The following is a 21,411-nucleotide window of genomic DNA, read 5'->3' on the forward strand; positions in this document are numbered from 1 at the left end:
CCCCCCGAAAGGCCCGTACAGACCCCAGAGAGGCTGTACAAGGGCAGGAAAGGGTTTTTCTTATTCCGATACCGGAAGTCCCATAGACTTGAATGGGACTTCCGGTATCGGAATCGGCGATACCGATACTTTTTTTAAAGATCGGCCGATACCATCCGATACGATACTTTGAAGTATCGGATGGTATCGCTCAACTCTACTACTGAGCTACAATGCCTTGACCAGAATGTCACAGAGATGGAGCACTCAAAAGGCCAAAGAACAGGGGAGAGGAAAGTTGGTAAAACTGGAGTTAATTCATCAGACTCCCTAAAAACCAAACAGAGCAGAACAATCCTGGAACAAATCCACCATATTGTCTGTCTGAGGGTATGTGTACGCAGTGCGGATTCTGCTGTGGAATTTTCCGCGCAGATTTTGCTAAATCTGCAGGTAAAATGACCTGCGTTTTAGTGCAGATTTAGTGCAGTTTTTGTGTGGATTTCCCCTGCAGTTTTCTATAATGGAGCAGGTGGAAAACTGCAGCAAAACCGCACAAAAGAAGCGACATGCTGCTTCTCACAGCTTAGAGGAGAGTGCGGGAGGAAATTGTCTATCAGATGGACAACAAATTGTAACCTGTCTACAGAGAGAGTGGCCTTATCATCTGTCATTGAAAAAGAGAGTAAGGGCCCCGTCACACATAGCGACGCACCAGCGATCCCGACAACGATATGACCTTGTCAGGATCGCTGGTGTGTTGCTACATGACCGCTGGTGAGCTGCCAGACAGGCAGATCTCAGCAGCAATCAGGACAGTGACGACGCGGGTAACAAGCGCGCACGTCGCTTAATTACCCGCTGTGTACCTTAGATACCAGTGCGCTGTGCAGGGAGCTGGTAGCCAAGGTAAACAGTGGGTTTCTAAGCGCCGCGCTTAGAAACCCGCTGTTTACCTTAGATACCAGCTCCCAGCACCAGGTACACAGCGGGTAACTGTCACACCGTTCTGTTTGTATTTGGTTGTTCGGCGTGACAATGCATGTGTCTGCTTTAACCCCTTACTCCTTCTCCCCTAATTGAGCTGGGATACTGCTGGCTGTTACCTGTATGGAGCCTGCTCAGTTCCCTGCAATGCTGCGTAGCTGCACATGTGGTTTTAGGTCTTTGCTCTGCTGCTTGACCATTCGCATGTGCGGTCCCTGGTTGCCGCTGTGGAAGCTGTCCGCGGGGTCATGTGCAGCTGGTGCATGACTTTCCACGTGTGTCTTGGCTGGCAGCCATTGCCAGGTGCTTTAGGCTGCAGTTCCTGCACTGACTGTGCTGTAATGGATTCTGTATGTGCTTAGGGCATGCACAGCCACACCTTCCCTGCTTTTATCAGGGTTAGTGTACTTTAAATGCAGTCCCCAGCCAATTGCTGAGGGGCAGCTCCTTTATAACCTTACCCTGCCCTATGGGCGGGACCAGAGCTACTCACAAAGCTCCTGGACTTTGCTGTGTGTCTCGTGTCTGTGGACCTCGTCTGTCTCGGTTATGGTACCAAATTCCCTGCCTTGATTCCTGCTTTGTCCTGTTCCCTTGCCCTGCCCCGGAGGCGGTATATCCGGGCCCGAATCCATGATCCTGTACCTGACCCTGTCTAAATTCGCCCTGGCCTAGAGGTGGTGTATCCAGGCTTGAATCCCTGATCCTGTACCTGACCATGTCTGAACTGTCTGCTGTTATGTTCCTGGAATCCCTCTGTGTTTGGAGCCCCGCACCCAGTGACTCTGAGACTCTTGTAACTGGAGTTCCTGCTGAGCATCTACTATGCTGTGCTCTGACTACCATGCAGTGCTAGCTCCATGCACGCCCAGCAATCCTGCGGTGTTAGCACCATCACGCTTGAGTTCCTTCCTAGGTCTGATGCCCGGAGATTGTCGACCGCAGTCTGGAATCTGATGACCGCTGCCTGGAGCTGGATGACTGCAGTGGTGCCTGTAGGTCGTGTTGGATATCCGGAACCAAACAACTCCCGTCTGATGTCTGCCGGTTACCCTGACGTCCTGATGACCTTGTGTACCCTGACGTCCTGATGGCCTCATGTACCCTGACGTCCTGATGACCTCGTGTACCCTGACATCCTGATGACCTCGTGTACCCTGACGTCCTGATGACCTCGTGTACCCTGACGTCCTGATGACCTCGTGTACCCTGATGTCCTGATGACCTCGTGTACCCTGACGTCCTGATGACCTTGTGTACCCTGACGTCCTGCCTGTGTCTTGCCTGTGTCCCGATGTCCCGCTTATGAGTGCCTCGATGATCCGATGGTGCCTTGGGGTCCACTGGGTGGTACCCTTCTGTGAGGTGTGGAATCGGGAGCCTGGTTTAGCCCTGTATTGTCTATGTACTGTGACTTTACTTTAAGTAAACTTAACTTTCATTATACCTGAAGTTGTGCGGTGTCATCAAGTCCTACGTTTCTTCTTTGTCCACATGCTCAGCTGCCACAGTATCCCGGTCGCTGCCCTTCCCTAGTTCGGGTAGGCCCGGGTCCCCCTCTCTGGTATAGAGGGTCCATATTGCATCCCCAGGGGACGCCCCCCCCCTCGCCGTCGGCGTGGAGGCGCCTGCTGGGCCGTGTCTGCGGCTGCAGTCGTGACAGTAACTAAGTGACGCGCGCCCTTAGTTACCAGCGTTTACATTGGAAACCAGCGTCCAGCTTGCTGATCGCTGGTCTCCCACCTGCCACACGCAGTGATGTGTGCTGGCCAGCGGGAGACCACCGATCAAAAAAGGTCTAGAGCATTCGAGTACGATCAGCGATACCCGGCAGGGGGGCCGGTCGCTGATACGTGTCACACACAGCGATATCGCTGGTGAGATCGCTATTGCGTCACAAAACTTGTGACTCAGTAGCGATCTCGCTAGCGATTTCGCTGTGTGTGACGGGGGCTAAAGGGTGAATTCAGGTGTCCATGAAACAGGGTCTGTGTACGAACTGTGTTGTACGGGCTGGATACAGTCTCCTGACCTAAACTTGACAGCATCGTAAGCATGTAAGGCTGGTTTCACACTTGCGTTTTTTTGCGCTGCGTTTTTGCGCATAAATGCGCATGCGTTTTTTCCCTATACTTAACATGGGTGTGCATTGCCATGCGTTTGTATGCGCATGCATTTTTTTGCAGTGTGCGCCCAGGCGCACAAAATGCATCCTGTTGCATTTTTTTGTGCGTCCGACCTGTCTCAAAAAAACGCATGCGCACGAAATGCACCCAAAAACACATTAAAGTCTATGGGAACGCTGACATGCGCATGGTCATGCACACATCAGCGTTTAAAAACGCATGCGTTTTTTTGCAAAAACCATGCGCAAAAAAACCAAAAAGCATTAAAAACGCATGATGCGCTTTTTATGCGCGTTTGCACTGCACACGCAGCGCAATGCAAAAAAACCCAAGTATGAAAGTAGCCTAAGAGACTATTGAGTTCAGGTTGAGAAACCTGCAGCCAGTCCGTGCACAGACCGTGATTCAAGGACATCTGAATTTGGCCTAAGCCAACTTTTACACAAACCTATGACAGCCTTTATCCAACTTCTCATTGGCTACATGCACGCTGATAGGATAATACAATCGCTCCGTCTACATACAGTATAATAGTTCTCGGCAGCACATGTTCTGTCTACACATATGAATCCTATATTCATTATTCTGATGGTTCCTTAATTTACGGTTCTCACAGTATTGTTTCAATTGCATATATTGTTCTTTGCAGGAGCCCACATCCTGCTAATAATATTTCCTTCGCATAAGCTAAGCATCTAACAAGACAGTTACTCCATGACAAGGAATTAACATCCACCTTCTCTCTTCACACAGGTAACCATATTATTCAACTTCTGATCTGCACCAGCCTGCATGTATCTCCATTCAATGTTAGCAAGCTGTGTGAATGGTAACCATATTATTCAACTTCTTTGTTATAATTCATCTGTTACATTGTTCTCAGGACTTAAGCCCGTTACACATATTGATATCGCTAACAATATCGCTGTAATGTCACCGATTTTGTGACGTAGCAGCGATATTGCTAGCGATATCGCTATGTCTGATATTTACCTCCGACCGTCTCCCCCGCTGCTCATCGCTGGTCACGCAAGAATGTTCTGGACCATTTCTCGTCGGGCGCTTCCTGCTGGGCTTCCTGTGGTGCCGACGAGCGACGCGTGGAGTCGGGCGGGAGGATGTTAGGATCGCTGCGTCTGACAGGTAAGTAGTGACCGCCGACCCCTGCTATGTCGCTGGTGAGATCTGCCTGTGTGGCAGCTCACTAGCGACCACTTAGCGATGCTAAGTGTAACGGTACCCTTACTGCTGTATATCCATGGGGGGGAATCACTGGAGATGTTATCTCAGGAGAAGTGTTTTAGTATAGAGATGGAATCAGGACTGGCTCTTTGATCATCTTTTGCACACCAAGAGGTGCTGAGCAGCTGTTGCAAATTTATAACTAAGCAGCTCCCACAATCCCTCTCTTTTGGCCCTGTAGTGGGGTGTATAAATGTAGACTAACTCTAAGGGGCACGCAAGTGAGGGGTCAGCACGCATTAAGCAAAGCATCGCATTAGCTAAGCATCTAGCAAGACAGTTACTCCATGACAGTTAGTCAGGTAACCCATACTTTGCTGTCTTTTTAGCCATGTGCTTTATTTTTATCCTCCTGTGTTCCCTTGCCATCCTCATTCACCACCCTATCCCCCCCATCACCACTCATACACATCAGCCCCTCTATACTTTCCTCTCCCATGTACAGCTCCCATGCACTTCTCACCTTCCTGAAAAACCTCAGTCCATCTTGCCCAAACACATTCAAGAAAAAAACTGCAAACATTTCAAATAACTACTTGCTCTTTATGCTCTTACTCCTACTGATTTCAGGGGACATCTCCCCCAACCCTGATCCAACATCCTCCAATCTCAACCCCTACCCTACCCCATATCAAAACCAAAATAATCTAATTAATATTACTTCCACTCCTTCATCTCCATCTTTCAATTGTGCCCTCTGGAATCCACGGTCTGTATGTAATAAGCTTCCTTTCCTGCATAACTACTTTCTGAACAACTCTCTTAATCTGTTGGCCCTCACTGAAACCTGGATTCAGGATTCTGACACTGTCTCTCCTGCTGCCATTTCCTATGGTGGCTTACAATTCATTCCCCGAGACCCACAAACAGACCTGGAGGTGAAGTCGGCATACTCCTGTCCCCACAATGCACTTGCCAGGTCATCCCCCCAGTTCCATCACTCTCATTCCCTTCTTTTGAGGTCAATACCATCAGGCTCTTCCGTCCCCTCTCCCTCAGAGTAGCGGTCATATACCGGCCTCCAGGCTCACCCACCCACTTCCTTGACCACTTTTCAGCCTGGCTGCCGCACTTCATGTCCTCAGAACTACCAACTCTTATCCTGGGAGACTTCAACATCCCCATTAACAGTCCTACTTCCACATCTGCATCCCAGCTTCTATCACTAACCACCTCTCTCGGCCTCTCACAGCTCTCAACCTCTGTGACACACAAAGACAGTAACACCTTTGACCTGGTCTTTGTCCGGCTTTGCTCAATCTCCTACATAAATAACTCACCGCTTCCCCTCTCTGACCACAACATTCTCTCCTTCACGCTCACAAATCCTCACCCACCCCAGCACACTCCTACCTATCACACATTCAGAAATCTACAAGCCATTAACCCTCAGACTCCCTACAATCTTCCCTGTCCCCAATCTCCTTTTTTTTCCTGTCTTGATCTGGCTGTTCATCACTACAACAACACTCTTACAACCACCCTTGACCAGGTAGCGCCCCTCACCCTCAGAACCTCCAAACACAGAGTAAAACAGCCCTGGCTCACATCGCAAACTCAATTTCTCCAAAGATGCTCTAGGAGTGCTGAACGCCGATGGAGAAAAACCCGCACACCAGAAGACTTCATCCACTTCAAATTTATGCTAAGAACCTAAAACTCTGCCCTTCACCTCGCCAAACAGACCTACTTCACCACCCTGATCTCACTAGCCAACAACCCCAAGAAACTTTTTGACACCTTTCACTCCCTCCTCAGGCCAAAAGCACAAGCTCCTATCTCAGACATTTGTGCAAATGACCTGGCCTCCCATTTTATAAAAAAAATAAATATCCATCAGGAAATCCGCTCCCAACCACCAAGTGCTGTGACTCCCATCCCAACCTGCATTTCCCCTGGCTCACTTTCCACATTTGATCCCATCACAGAAGAAGTCTCCAGACTCCTCTCTTCTTCTCACCCAACTACATGCACTACCGACCCCATTCCCTCACAACGCCTCCAGTCTCTCTCTCCAGTCATCACAACTCACCTAACTACAATCTTTAATCTCTCCCTCTCCTCAGGCATTTTCCCATCCTCCTTCAAACACTCTATCACTACTCCATTATTAAAGAAACCTGCTCTCGACCCATCCTGCACAAACAACTACAGACCAGTCTCCAATCTCCCCTTCATCTCTAAACTCTTGGAGCGCCTAGTCTACTGCCGCCTTACCCGTTACCTCTCCACTCACTCCCTCCTAGACCTTTCACAGTCTGGCTTCCGACACCTACATTCGACTGAAACTGCACTCATCAAAGTGACCAATGACCTTCTGACAGCAAAATGTAACTGTGAACACTCTCTGCTCATTCTTCTCGACCTTTCTGCAGCTTTCAACACTGTTGACCACCGTCTCCTACTCCATAGGCTCCAGTCACTAGGCATTAAGGACATCGCTCTCTCCTGGTTCTCTTCCTATCACTCTGACCGCTCCTTCAGTGTTTTGTTCGCTGGCTCCACGTCATCTCCTCTTCCTCTCGCTGTCGGGGTACCTCAGGGCTCAGTCCTTGGCCCCCTTCTCTTCTCTCTCTACACGGCCCTAATTGGACAGACCATCAGCAGATTTGGCTTTCAGTACCATCTTTATGCTGATGATACACAACTATATACATCATCCCCTGACCTTACCCCCGCTGTACTACAGATCGCCAGTGACTGTCTGTCCGCAGTCTCCAACGTCATGTCTGCTCTCTGAAACTTAACCTCTCAAAAACTGAACTTCTTCTGCTCCCGCCATCTACTAACCTCCCTAAATCTGACATTTCCCTCTCCGTGGGTGGCACCATAATAACACCCAGGCAGCAGGCACGCTGTCTGGGTGTTATGTTTGACACCAACCTCTCCTTCACATCCCATATACAGTGTCTTGCCCACTCTAGTCGCCTACACCTAAAGAACATCTCCAGAATTCGCCCTTTTCTCACCATGGAAACAACAAAATCCCTCACTGCCGCATTGATCCACTCCCGCCTGGTCTACTGCAATGCTCTATTAATTGGCCTCCCCGCTACTCGACTTTCCCCTCTCCAGTCCATACTTAATGCAGCAGCCAGGGTCATCTACCTGGCTAATCGGTACTCGGACGCGTCCGCTCTTCGCCAGTCCTTACATTGGCTGCCCAATCATTATAGGGTCCAATTCAAAGTACTTGTTCTCACCCACAAAGCTCTCCCCAGTGCGGCACCCCACTACATCTCCTTCCTCATTTCTGTCTATCGGCCTAGTCGACCGCTGCGCTCTGCAAAAGACTTTCGACTAACCTCTGCACTAATCCGCACCTCCCACTCCCGACTCCAAGACTTTTCCCGCGCTGTGCCAATCCTCTGGAATGCTCTACCCCAAAAATTAGGACTATCTACAATTTGCACTGTTTTAGGCGCTCTCTCAAAACACATCTATTCAGAGCAGCCTATCACGTTCACTAATCAAAGTCATTTTATGTGCAAGTGTGAGTATGTAGCCCATTCACTATCTCTGTCCCCCACCTTCTCAAGATGGCTGGACCATCATTGTAAATACATCATTGTAAATACACACCTGTACTTTGTATTTCCCCCACCTCATTGTAGATTGTAAGCTCTCACGAGCAGGGTCGTCTTATTTTACTTTCATTACTGTATTGTTAACGTTGTTACTTATGACTTGTGTTTTGAAACTATTAAACTGTAAAGTGCTGCGGAATGTGTTGGCACAATATAAATAAAGATTATTATTATTATTTCCTTTTTCTGTGCAACTTCTGCTTTTACTAAACTTTTTTTTTACCCAAAGCAATATGTGTCACAATTCATTACAGTGAAGCAATGTACAGGCCACATTTGTGGTATGAATGTAGTAGGAGGAATCCAGCTCATCGGGATGAAATCTTCAGATTTATTTGAATATGATTAAAATATCCTCACATGCTTCATGAACGTCTCACGGCTTATGTTTGGCCACTGCATGTTAGCATACATTTATTTGAACGAAATAGAAAATGAAATTAAACTCTCATTTTAAAATACAGGGATCCAGAAAAAAATCTATATACAGTATATATATGGTTGAACTTCATGGATATGTGACTTTCTTAAACCGTACTATGTAACTGTATATGTCCAGGAAACATAAGAGAGATTATTAGGCAAAAGTGAACAAGTATAATATCCTGCATATCACAAACAAATTCTATAAAGTCACTTTCTGCGTTCCATCTTGGCAGTATTTGAAAAAGACAAATATTGCCAAGATGGACGGCAGACATCGACTTTGTAGGCTTCATTCAAGTGAATGACACTGTTGAAGCTCTATCGGGGTGCCCACCTAAGTTTCCAGGAAATTCCGAAAGAAACCCCTTATCATTATAAAACTAACCTTACTTTTCATCCGTTGGTCCATCCTTTTGATCACAATACAACTGCGCCATAAAAACAAACTCCATGTTTCCCTATGGAACACAAAGTATTGGTCAACCTTCCCACCATCAACTTGTGACCATGTGTACCATTGGAAAGCACCGAGATTGCTTCATTAGCAGTAATGCAGTTTTACCTTGAGTTGTGGGCCAACAATGATCTTCATACAGCCCTAGATTTAGACCTAATATTAGGAAAGACAGGAAAGAGGGACAGCCCGGCATGGCAGCTGAGTCAGTAAGGACATAATAGCTTGATTTGCTTTACCTGTGCATCGCTATTTCTACATTTTGAAGATCTTTCTCTTCCTCCCGTCTTTGCTCTGGGGAGCTGAGGCAGAGATGAGTTTCAATGTGTGGTGTGCATAAAACCTTCATTAAATATCCTATTATATGTGGAGAATGACAGGCTGAGGAGGTTAATGAAATTCCAAAGTCTAAGAAGTTTTAAATGTTTCACACTCTACTTTCTTTGCAAAACTCAATCAATTTTCTACACCTTGAGGATGAATGCTTTCCAGAATTGTAAAACACAAAATCAAAAGATGAATTGAAAAAGGTAAAAAAAATATATATATATTTTAACCTCTTAAAGGGAACTTGTCATGTTGAAAATTGTATTTGATAAGCAGACCCGATCTTATTGTCACGCCGGAGCAAGGAAATGACTGGCTTGTGGAGCAAGAGAGGGAAGGAAGGTAAAAGGGTTCCCTGATGATAGGGAAAAGGGAGAAAGGACACCCCTATACACTCACCTGAGACTGCACCGAGTGCCCTATCGTCTCTAGGTGGGTCCTTCCTCCTGTGCGTGATCACGTGCCTAAGGCCTCTTTCACACATCAGTTTTTTGCCATCAGTTACAATCCGTCAAAGTGTTAAAAAAACGGATCCTGTGCAGATTGCAAAAAACTGAAGCACTGGATCCCTTTTTTAGACGGATCCGTGACAGCGGCCTACTGCAGGAATTAGGCTGTGTGCACACGTAGTGGGTTTTTTTTGCGTTTTCGCAGCGTTTTTAAACGTGCGATTTTGCCGCAAAAAAAAGCATCCCATGCAATCCTATGGCATTTCATAAAAATATCTGACTAAAACGTAAGGGCAAATGAGGCCAATTAAAGGCTGCTCTTCTCCAAGACAAAGACAAACGCATCAATCAGTGGGGTTCTCAGTACCCAGCCCCCCAAAGTCACGTTTTCTGAAATATCTCTATAGTTACTCTTTCAAGATGTAAAATGCATAACTGTGAAAAAAACAAAAGATCACACTGGCGCTGATCAAAATGTACCTGAAAGGCAAGCAGCTGGCAGATATAGTGTGCTAATCTGCCTATACAATAGTAACTGCTCAAATGCAAATTAGATTGCCGCGCTCAATAGCAAGTTCCAAAGTTGCTGCTGAAATGAAACTGACCTGTCTTTGTCATTCACAAACTGGGGGAGGTGTGACAGGGTCCTGCGTGTGATGATCTGACATCGGGGGAGTTTTCTGTACAATGTCAAGGTATGCTTGAGAAAGAGGGACGTTTCCTTCGATACGCGTCGAGATTGGCCCTTGCACACATCCGTCATTCACGGTCAGGTGACGTCACCGCTTAGCCACGCCCCCCGCTCACCACGCTACCTCACAGCGGCGCCGTCGGCCGTGGCTACGCGCTGTGCCTTTCAGTGTCTCCATGGGGGTTTCTTTTCAGCGGGAGGACGCTCCCAACATTAGACATCACTGGACATTGTACAGAAAACTCCCCCGACGTTTGATCATCACACGCAGGACCCTGTCACACCTCCCCCAGCTTGTGAATGACAAAGACAGGTCAGTTTCATTTCAGCAGCAACTTTGGAACTTGCTATTGAGCGCGGCAATCTAATTTGCATTTGAACAGTTAAAATGCATAACTTTTTTAATTTTCCTGACTACATAGACATTTGAGGAACTTTTTATTGTAGGAGCTAAAATGTTTAATGTCACATTTTAAAGTACCTAAAACATGAATAAAGGGAATGAGCCAGGGGATTCATGCTACCTCAGGCTGTCAGCATTAAAGCAGCTATTAACACAGCAAAAAAAGGGCAACCGGATGCAGCAAACCCACTTAATAAAGATGACGGCAAAATGCTGATGGGACAACCACTCACAACCTACCAATTCATGGAGGGGGTGATGGAGGGATTAAAATTGCACTAAAAAAAAAGGCGTGTATAGGGCACTGGTCCCATACAGGTAGTGCACAGTGCTTGGCTTACTATTCGATTAGGCGGGCTGCCCATTATTCTTGGTGCAGCCAGACCCAATAATGTTGGCCTTGTAGACCAGGGTGTCTGTCCTCATGGGGTGCCTCTATCTTCAATAAGTGGGTTTACTGCAGCCTGCATTAGTTCCTGAGATCTGGGTAGGTAAATACTATTGTCCTTTTTTGCTGTGCCAATTTTATATTTTTGGGGGCATAAAGAGAACCCGTTGGGTCCCCCATGCCCTCCAACTCAGCAGCATTCACCTATGTATGAGTCGATGGGGGATTAGTTTCCCCAGACTAGTCAGCTCTCTTTCAATGTTATCACACCCCTGTGGGCATGATAACATAATTTGTATGAATTGGCGTCATTGCTGCTCATGCAAATATCGCGCATGCGCGACACCCATTTCAGCAGAGTCACTGCGCCTCTGTAACCGGGTATATGCATCCCGGCTTTGAAGGTGCACTGTACAAGACTGGAAGTTTAGAAGATGGCTTCTGGTCGTGCACAGTGTGCCTCTGAAGCCAGGAAGCAGTCGGTTCTCCATGAATGACATGTTTTTGCCTGTGTGTGTATGAGCAGTGCGGGGAGAAGCCCCCCCGGAGACCTGCCATGCACTAATCATTCTAATCATTCAAGAAGCATAGTCCCTTGTCAGCTTTTCAAAGTATGTTGTCTTTAAAAGGCTGCAGTTTTTTTGAGTAATAATAACGCAGCCATTGTCTGATTCATACTGCCTGTGCTTCGGGCATCAGGAATCTCCTGTCAGGTTCCTTTTAACTTTTATGAACTTTTTACATGAGGAAATGGAATAAAAAGCATTTCTGCAATTATTTTCATGCATTTTAAAGGTTTTACTATTAATGATTTAAAAGGAAGCTATCATTGGGAAATTACCTATTGTTTAAATCAGGTTTTTGCGCTAAATGCATTTTTGAAAAGTGCTGGCAAAGTTATATTTAGAAAAAAGAAACAGCAAAATCGGTAATCTTCAAATATTTTACACTGGCTGCTGGTGCTGGTGACTCAAAAATTCTTCATGAAAGGACAAGTGCCATAACAGGCTCCTTATCAGAGGCGGGATTAAAATGACAGAAAACACCTCTAAATACAGCTGATAATACCATTCACAACAGGTGATGTCACAGCTGACCCTTCACAATGACTTTCATTCATGCTCATTAGATGCTTCAATGAAAAAAGATAGTTACAATGGTTATATTGCAAACCTATGTACACATGTTATTTCCTGAAACAAAAAAGTGAAAATTAGAAGATTTCTATTTTTTATTTTTAAGACAGATTGTGAGATATAAAACAAAACAAAATTGCCAAAATATTTAAAAAATACATTTAACACAAAAACCTGATAATAGGTCATTTTCTGATGAATGCTTCTCTTAAAGTGAAAAATTTCTCAGAAGATAGTGATGGATTTAACTCTTAAGGGCCTGTCACACTAAGCGATATCGCTAGCAATATCGCTATAACGTCACTGGTTTTTGTGACATTATAACGATATTGCTAGCGATATCGCTGTGTCTGATACTAACTTCCGACCGCTCCCCCCGCTGGTTATCGCTGATCGCGCGAGAACGTCCTTGACCGTTTCTCGTCGTCAGCTTCCTGCTGGACTTCCTGCTGTGACGACAAGCGACGCGTGGACGCGGGCGGGAGGACGTCTTCATCGCCTCGTCTGACAGGTAAGTAGCGACCCCCGTCCCCAGCGATGTCGCTGGTGAGATCTGCCTGTGTGGCAGCTCACTAGCGACCACTTAGCGATGTACCAGCGATCCTGACCGCGTCATATCGCTGGTCGGGATCGCTGGTACATCGCTAAGTGTGACAGTACCATTAGTCATAGTGGCTTTATATAGCAATGGATTCTCTGAACAAAAGAAACAATGTGACTGACGACTTAAGCCTAATGATTTTAAAAACGGCGATGGAATACAAATTAAGTCCTTTATTAATAGCAAGTGCGTGATTAGAGAAAAACTGGAGAAGCAATCAATGACAATTTTATTAAGATCAAAACATCAACTGTGAATCTACCAAGACTCCTTTCTAAGATTAATGTTAATATGGTTAAGGAGTTCATTCAAAGTTAGCTTCATATCATCTACAGTCTGAAGTGGATTTTTAAAGAATAGCAAGTTATAGTCTATTGTGCCATGAACTGGATCCTTAAGAGACAATTCACATCATTTAAAGATGCTCCATTGTTAAGCAGATGCCAAAAGAAGCCCCCTGTCTGGCAGATATATGCCAGCTTACAACTAAAAGATGGAATAACACAGTAGGCCACTATTCTATCTTGTGGAGTGCAGGAAAATATGGATATTTGTTTTGGAAGCCACTGGTTGTGTTACACACGTGATTGTGGAACCACTGTGCCACGGTTCCCGAGAGAGCCTAGGGGAGCATAACTAAGTGACTACCTGGTTCTTCACTAGAGACCCTAATGGTGTGGTTAGACTTCAACCCAGGTGGACGCCTGGTGCTAAAGACACAGACCACAGAGTCGGGACAGCTGACTCCAAAGGGGCAGGGAAGCAGGACCAGCCAGGAACTGGATAGCAGGATGATGCGGCTGGTTAACAGATGCTGGATCAGGGAGGTGCAGGAGAGACTCAGGTACAGGATCACAGGTGCAGGCTTAGACTGGACAGGTGAGGATAGCGGTATAAGTGTGGTCAAAGCAGATCAGGACTGGGTAGAGCAGGACGGACTCAGGAACAGGTTGCAGACAGGTCGGACACGATAAGATGCAGACAGGATCAGGTTCAGAGAGCACAGGTAAAGGGACCTTACAACTAGGTAGCAGGAAACGCACTGACAGCAAAAGTTGCTAAAGCACCTCCCAATAGGGGAGGGTGCCTTAAATATCAAGCATCTCCCAGCTATTGGCTGGGGACGTCTTCTGAAGTATGTGCGCTGTCCCTTTAAGAGGCAGGGATCACACGCCGCAAGCACAATCCCAGGAAACCTGTGTGCTGCGAACACGCCGGTGTCCCCACTGAGAAGAGGACTAGTGCAGGGGCACCGGTGTTGTTCTAACAGGATGATGAATGCCACTGTATGTCATGCAGATTAGCTTACTGTATGTTGCTGGTTAAACAAATTTAATAAAGCAAACACAATTATGCACATTTTATTCTACCGCATATTGCCAATTAAAGTTGTTCAATCTTGTCATCCATGTTCAGTGACACCAGCTGACAAATTTACAATCTTTCTAGGAGTATTCCTTCATTGAAAGATGAGAGATAGCTCCTGGATTAAATATCTTTCTGTTAATAAAATATCTTCCATTAGCCTTTTTAATGTTTAATAAGCATGGGACCACCTAACTCTCCCCTTCAGATGATGTCATGGGGAGAGTAAGTATCTGACGCATGAGATTTCCAATTGCTGGTTGTTTTGTTCTCCAGGATATACAGTTAGGTCCATATATATTTGGACAGAGACAACATTTTTCTAATTTTGGTTCTAGACATTACCAAAATGAATTTTAAACAAAACAATTCAGATGCAGTTGAAATTCAGACTTTCAGCTTTCATTTGAGGGTATCCACATTAAAATTGGATGAAGGGTTTAGCATTTTCAGCTCCTAAACATATGCCACCCTGTTTTTAAAGGGACGAAAAGTAATTGGACAAATTAAATAAATGTAAATAAAATGTTCATTTCTAGTACTTGGTTGAAAACCCTTTGTTGGCAATGACTGCCTGAAGTCTTGAACTCATGGAGATCACCAGACGCTGTGTTTCCTCCTTTTTGATGCTCTGCCAGGCCTTCACTGCGGTGGTTTTCAGTTGCTGTTTGTTTGTGGGCCTTTCTGTATGAAGTTTAGTCTTTAACAAGTGAAATGCATGCTCAATTGGGTTGAGATCAGGTGACTGACTTGGCCATTCAAGAATATTCCACTTCTTTGCTTTAATAAACTCCTGGGTTGCTTTGGCTTTATGTTTTTGGTCATTGTCCATCTGTAGTATGAAACGACGATCAATCAGTTTCGCTGCATTTGGCTGGATCTGAACACACAGTATGGCTCTGAATACCTCAGAATTCATTTGGCTGCTTCTGTCCTGTGTCACATTGTAGGGTCGTGGGCCGGGCTGGGGGGTGGTTCCTCTTCTTACCGCGCAGAGACGAAACAGACAAGATGGAGACAGATTCTGGGTGCAACAGGTCCAAGTTAGGAACTTTTAAATTCCTATTTTGCATCTGTTTTCTCTCAGAAAGGAAATGTAACATCAACTGTTATTCACTGTCCTATTAAGGGAATAGAAGAATCCAGGATATCTATAAACAGAATGATAGTGAGGAAACACTTAGCTAACCTAAATGTATTCAAGTCTCCAGGTCCAGATGAATTACACCCCAGAGTACTGAAGGAGATAGCAGAAGAAATTTTTGAACCCCTCTCCATAATCTTTGAAAATTCTTGGAGAACAGGAGAAGTGCCAGAAGACTGGAGAAGAGCAAATGTTGTTCCTATCTTCAAAAAGGGGAAGAAGGTGGACCCAGGCAACTATAGGCCGGTGAGTCTGACTTCTATACCAGGAAAGATCTTTGAACAAATTATTAAACAACATGTATGTCAATACCTGGATAAGAATGAAGTGATTAAACAGAGTCAGCATGGGTTTGTAACTAATAAGTCATGTCAGACTAATTTAATTTCCTTCTATGATGGTATTACTGATTGGGTGGATCAAGGAAATGCTGTAGATATAGTATATCTTGACTTCAGCAAAGCATTTGACAAAGTCTCTCATACAATCCTTATTGAAAAAATGACTAAGTATGGAATGGACAAGGCAACTGTTAGGTGGATTCATAACTGGCTTAGTGATCGGACCCAAAGAGTGGTCGTAAATGGCTGCACATCCAGTTGGAAGAATGTCTCAAGTGGGGTACCACAGGGCTCTGTCCTGGGCCCTGTATTGTTCAACATCTTTATCAACGATTTAGATGAAGGAATTGAGGGTAAACTGATTAAATTTGCTGATGACACAAAGCTAGGAGGGATAGCTAATACTAGAGAAGAGAGAGAGAGGATTCAAAAAGATTTAAATAAACTGGAGAAGTGGGCAGCAACTAACAGAATGGTTTTTAACAGGGAGAAATGCAAAGTACTACATCTGGGCAATAAAAATGAAAAAAGCATATATAGAATGGGAGGAATAGGGCTAAGTGACAGCACATGTGAAAAAGACTTGGGTATACTAATAGATCACAGACTGAATATGAGTCAACAGTGTGATGCAGCAGCAAAAAAGGCAAATGCAATTCTAGGATGTATTAACAGAAGCATACAGTCTAGATCACGTGAAGTAATTATTTCCCTCTACTCCTCTTTGGTCAGACCTCATCTGGAATATTGTGTCCAATTTTGGGCACCACATTTGAAAAAAGACATCAACAAACTGGAGCAAGTTCAGAAAAGAGCGACCAGAATGGTGACCGGTCTGCAAACCCTGTCTTATGAGGAAAGGTTGCAGGATTTGGGAATGTTTAGTTTGCAAAAGAGAAGACTGAGAGGAGACTTAATAGCTGTCTACAAATATCTAAAGGGCTGTCACATTGTAGAAGGATCAACTTTATTCTCATTTGCACAAGGAAAGACTAGAAGCAATGGGATGAAGCTGAATGGGAGGAGACACAGATTAGATATTAGAAAAAACTTTTTGACAGTTAGAGTGATCAATGAGTGGAACAGGCTGCCACGAGAAGTGGTGAGTTCTCCTTCAATGGAAGTCTTCAAACAGAGGCTGGACAGACATCTAACTGGGATGATTTAGCGAATCCTGCTTTGAGCAGGGGGTTGGACCAGATGGCCCAGGAGGTCCCTTCCAACTCTACGATTCTATGATTCTAAGTTTATTGTCCTCCGTCCGACTGACGGCCCTCGCAGCACACTGCAAGATCTCCCTCTCACGGCCCTCCGTGTCCAGGGCCGCTTCACACACCGTACGTTACACCAGGGACATATTTATACATACCGCCCCTTTTCACGCTGTGACGATCATGTCAGCTCAGTCACTGTGGCCGCCTTAGACCTGTACACCATCAGCACTTTACTGGTCAGTTTCGTCGTTACAAATACGGTGTCCCACACCCAGAGCCTCGTCTCTACTGCGGTTCTTCCTGTCAGGACCACCCCCCTTATGTTCTCTCTCCTCAGTCCCCCTGGTACGGTTTTCCTCACAGCGCACTGTCGTAGTCCTCCTGTCATTGGAGCTCCCCCTGGGGACTGGAACTTTCTAGAACCCTCCTTCAAATTTATATCTTTCTCGGTTCCCTGTAACTCCGCCCCCCATGACCAACGGTTTCCTAAGCCCTAAGCTGATGTCAAGTCCTTTGCTCACACTCCTCTCTGCCCTCTAATGGTCAACCCAAGGTACTGCACGTCCACTACACTTTGCTAGCTGTTTCCCCACTGTAGTAACTGACACCTGTCTAAACTGTGCAAACCTTTCCTTCTCTATACTGACAAGTCCGTCCGTCAGGTCACCTTCCCTACAACATCATCAATAAACACTAGTGACCCAGTGCCACTGGCAGCCATGCATGCCCAAGCCATCACACTGCCTCCGCCATGTTTTACAGATGATGTGGTATGCTTTGGATCATGAGCTGTACCACGCCTTCGCCATACTTTTCTCTTTCCATCATTCTGGTAGAGGTTGATCTTGGTTTCATCTGTCCAAAGAATGTTCTTCCAGAACTGTGCTGGCTTTTTTAGATGTTTTTTAGCAAAATCCAGTCTAGCCTTTTGATTCTTGATGCTTATGAGTGGCTTACACCGTGCAGTGAACCCTCTGTATTTACTTTCATGCAGTCTTCTCTTTATGGTAGATTTGGATATTGATACGCCTACCTCCTGGAGAGTGTTGTTCACTTGGTTGGCTGTTGTGAAGGGGTTTCTCTTCACCATGGAGATTATTCTGTGATCAGCCACCACTGTTGTCTTCCGTGGGCGCCCAGGTCTTTTTGCATTGATGAGTGCACCAGTGCTTTCTTTTTTAGGATGTACCAAACTGTAGATTTTGCCACTCCTAATGTTGTAGCAATTTCTCAGATGGGTTTTTTCTTTTTTTGCAGCTTAAGGATGGCTTGTTTCACCTGCATGGAGAGCTCCTTTGATAGCGTGTTTCCTTCACAGCAAAACCTTTCAAATGCAAGCACCACACCTCAAATCAACTCCAGGCCTTTTATCTGCTTAATTGAGAATGACAGAACGAAGGGATTGCCCACTCCTGTCCATGAAATAGCCTTGGAGTCAATTGTCCAATTACTTTTGGTCCCTTTAAAAACAGGGTGGCACCTGTTAGGGTATGTGCACACGGTGTGGATACTGCTGCGGTTCCGCAGCGTTTCTGCAGCTGCGGGTCCGCAGCAGATACTGCTGCGTTGTACAGTACCTATATTTCCTATGGAAATTAAAAAACGCTGTGCACATGCTGCGGATTTTTCCGCGCGGTTTTGCTGCAGTTTACAATCCGCAGCATGTCAATTGTTTGGTGCAGAAACGCTGCAGTTTTACACCTCATCCGAGGTGTAAAACCGCAGTGCAAAACCGCAGATAAACCGCAGGACTTTTGTCCTGCGGATTTACCTGCGGTTTTCTCTCCAAAATCCGCACACCAAAAAAACTACGTGTGCACATAGCCTTAAGGAGCTGAAACTCCTAAACCGTTCATCCAATTTTAATGTGGATACCCTCAAATGAAAACTGAAAGTCTGAACTTCAACTGCATCTGAATTGTTTTGTTTAAAATTCATTGTGGTAATGTCTGGAACCAAAATTAGAAAAATGTTGTCTCTGTCCAAATATATATGGACCTAACTGTATGTCGCTGCCGTAGAGAATAGAGTGGCATGTATAACTTTGGGCACGATTTCTAGCGAGGATGTCACAAAGGTCACGGCAGTTCAGCCCGGCTGGGAACGGAGCCTCGCTGACAGGACATAACCTCGATGACGTCACCACCTGTCTCTGAGGCTGCTCATTCACCAGTGATTTTCAGCCTGGACGATCGCATCTTGGCACCTGCCAAATTGAAAACTGTTTATCATGGATTATGGCATGGGACAGAATGAAGGACAGGCATGGTATATTGCTTTTTTTATTTTACTTTTATTACAGGAGAATGAGGGCTTCGTTGGAATTAGGCGTTTAAATAAAAATGGAATTACTGTTTAGTCTTATTTCAAATAAAGGACTTTATTCTGGCTGTCTTTATTTACCATACAACTATAGGATTAGTAATGGATAGGTGTCTTATTGAGGCCTCTCCATTACTAAGCCGTGGGCTTGATGTCACCTGACAATATAAAGGTGACATCAACCCCACAAATATGAACCCCACTTGCTACCGCTACAGGGCAAGTGGGAAGAGCCGAGCAAAGCGGCGCCTCTAATAGATGTGCCTTTTCTGGGCAGCTGCGGGCTGCTATTTTTAGGAAAGGGGGCCAATATCCATTGCCCCTTACCAGCCTGAGAACACCAGCCCCCAGCTGTCTGCTTTAGCAAGGATGGTTGTCAAAAATTTGGGGGGGACCCCACACCATTTTTTTATTATTTATTTAAGTAATTAAGAAAACAGCATGGGGAAACATCTATTCTTGATAACCAGCCTTGCTGAAGCTGATGGCTGAGGGTTTCAGCACCCCAGTTGTGAGTTTTGTCTGGCTGGTTAGAAAAAATACAGGAAAACCCACGCCGTTTTTTTTTAAATTATTTATTTACAGTGCAGCAGCGGCTGAGGAATACTCCCATCCACCGCTTCTGCTCTCACTGTAATTAGCGGCTGCAGGTGTTGGATGATGGAATCCGTAGTCCCTTCAGCTGACACTAGTGACCGGAGGAAAGCTTTATACCTCTGATCACAGCTGAGCACTCACGCTGTCTTTTGACTCTCTGAACGGCGGGGAAATCATCAGAAGTGGTGTTTGCTGCACTGCCACGCACATGACATCGCAACAAACAGCCGAAAATGAACAGTAACATGGAATTCCTAAAGAAGTCCGTGTTCAGTGTCCGTGCCAGATCAGTAGGTGTTCTTTACTGTTCGGGTTCGCCCATCTCTATTCAACTTGGTTAACTGTTCACAATAACAGTAATTTTGACCAGGGGTGCCAAAACTTTTACATGCCACTGTACATAAATGCTCGGTGGAGCTGAACATTCCTTTGGATGGGGGACTCAGGAAAGATGGCTGTCAGCCAAACAATAGATTGGCTGACAGCTACAGTTAGGTCCATATATATTTGGACAGAGACAACATTTGTCTAATTTTGGTTCTAGACATTACCACAATGAATTTTAAACAAAACAATTCAGATGCAGTTGAAGTTCAGACTTTCAGCTTTCATTTGACGGTATCCACATTAAAATTGGATGAAGGGTTTAGGAGTTTCAGCTCCTTAACATGTGCCACCCTGTTTTTAAAGGGACCAAAAGTAATTGGACAATTGACTCCAAGGCTATTTCATGGACAGGTGTGGGCAATCCCTTCGCTATGTCATTCTCAATTAAGCAAATAAAAGGCCTGGAGTTGACTTGAGGTGTGGTTCTTGCATTTGGAAGGTTTTGCTGTGAAGGAAACATGCTGTCAAAGGAGCTCTCCATGCAGGTGAAACAAGCCAACCTTAAGCTGCAAAAACAGAAAAAACCCATCCGAAGAAATTGCTACAACATTAGGAGTGGCAAAATCTACAGTTTGGTACATCCTGAGAAAGAAAGAAAGCACTGGTGAACTCATCAATGCAAAAAGACCTGGGCGCCCACAGAAGACAACAGTGGTGGATGATCGCAGAATAATCTCCATGGTGAAGAGAAACCCCTTGACAACAGCCAACCAAGTGAACAACACTCTCCAGGAGGTAGGCGTATCAATATCCAAATCTACCATAAAGAGAAGACTGCATGAAAGTAAATACAGAGGGTTCACTGCACGGTGCAAGCCACTCATAAGCATCAAGAATCAAAAGGCTAGACTGGACTCTGCTAAAAAACAACTAAAAAAGCCAGCACAGTTCTGGAAGAACATTCTTTGGACAGATGAAACCAAGATCAACCTCTACCAGAATGATGGAAAGAGAAAAGTATGGCGAAGGCGTGGTACAGATCATGATCCAAAGCATACCACATCATCTGTAAAACACGGTGGAGGCAGTGTGATGGCTTGGGCATGCATGGCTGCCAGTGGCGCTGGGTCACTAGTGCTTATTGATGATGTGACACAGGACAGAAGCAGCCAAATGAATTCTGAGGTATTCAGAGCCATACTGTGTGCTCAGATCCAGCCAAATGCAGCCAAACTGATTGGTCGTCGTTTCATACTACAGATGGACAATGACCCAAAACATAAAGCCAAAGCAACCCAGGAGTTT

At 45.3% G+C, this 21,411-nt stretch overlaps 1 protein-coding gene and 1 long non-coding RNA gene across 2 annotated transcripts in view; one reads left to right on the forward strand and one right to left on the reverse strand.

Moving 5' to 3' along the window:
• The window catches only part of LOC141084363 (tetraspanin-15-like), a 277,985-nt gene that overhangs the window by 188,419 nt on the left and 68,155 nt on the right, over positions 1 to 21,411 (reverse strand). The window lies entirely within an intron of this gene.
• LOC141084361 (uncharacterized) overlaps positions 10,239 to 21,411 on the forward strand; it is a 50,324-nt gene continuing 39,151 nt past the window's right edge. The window contains exon 1 of the long non-coding RNA XR_012230983.1: positions 10,239 to 10,581. This is a non-coding gene — a long non-coding RNA (uncharacterized lncRNA). The remainder of the gene's footprint in view (positions 10,582 to 21,411) is intronic.

This window comes from Dendrobates tinctorius, unplaced genomic scaffold (assembly GCF_039654945.1).
Source record: "Dendrobates tinctorius isolate UK_male_01 unplaced genomic scaffold, ASM3965494v1 ptg000022l, whole genome shotgun sequence".
Classification (NCBI taxonomy): Eukaryota; Metazoa; Chordata; class Amphibia; order Anura; family Dendrobatidae; genus Dendrobates; species Dendrobates tinctorius.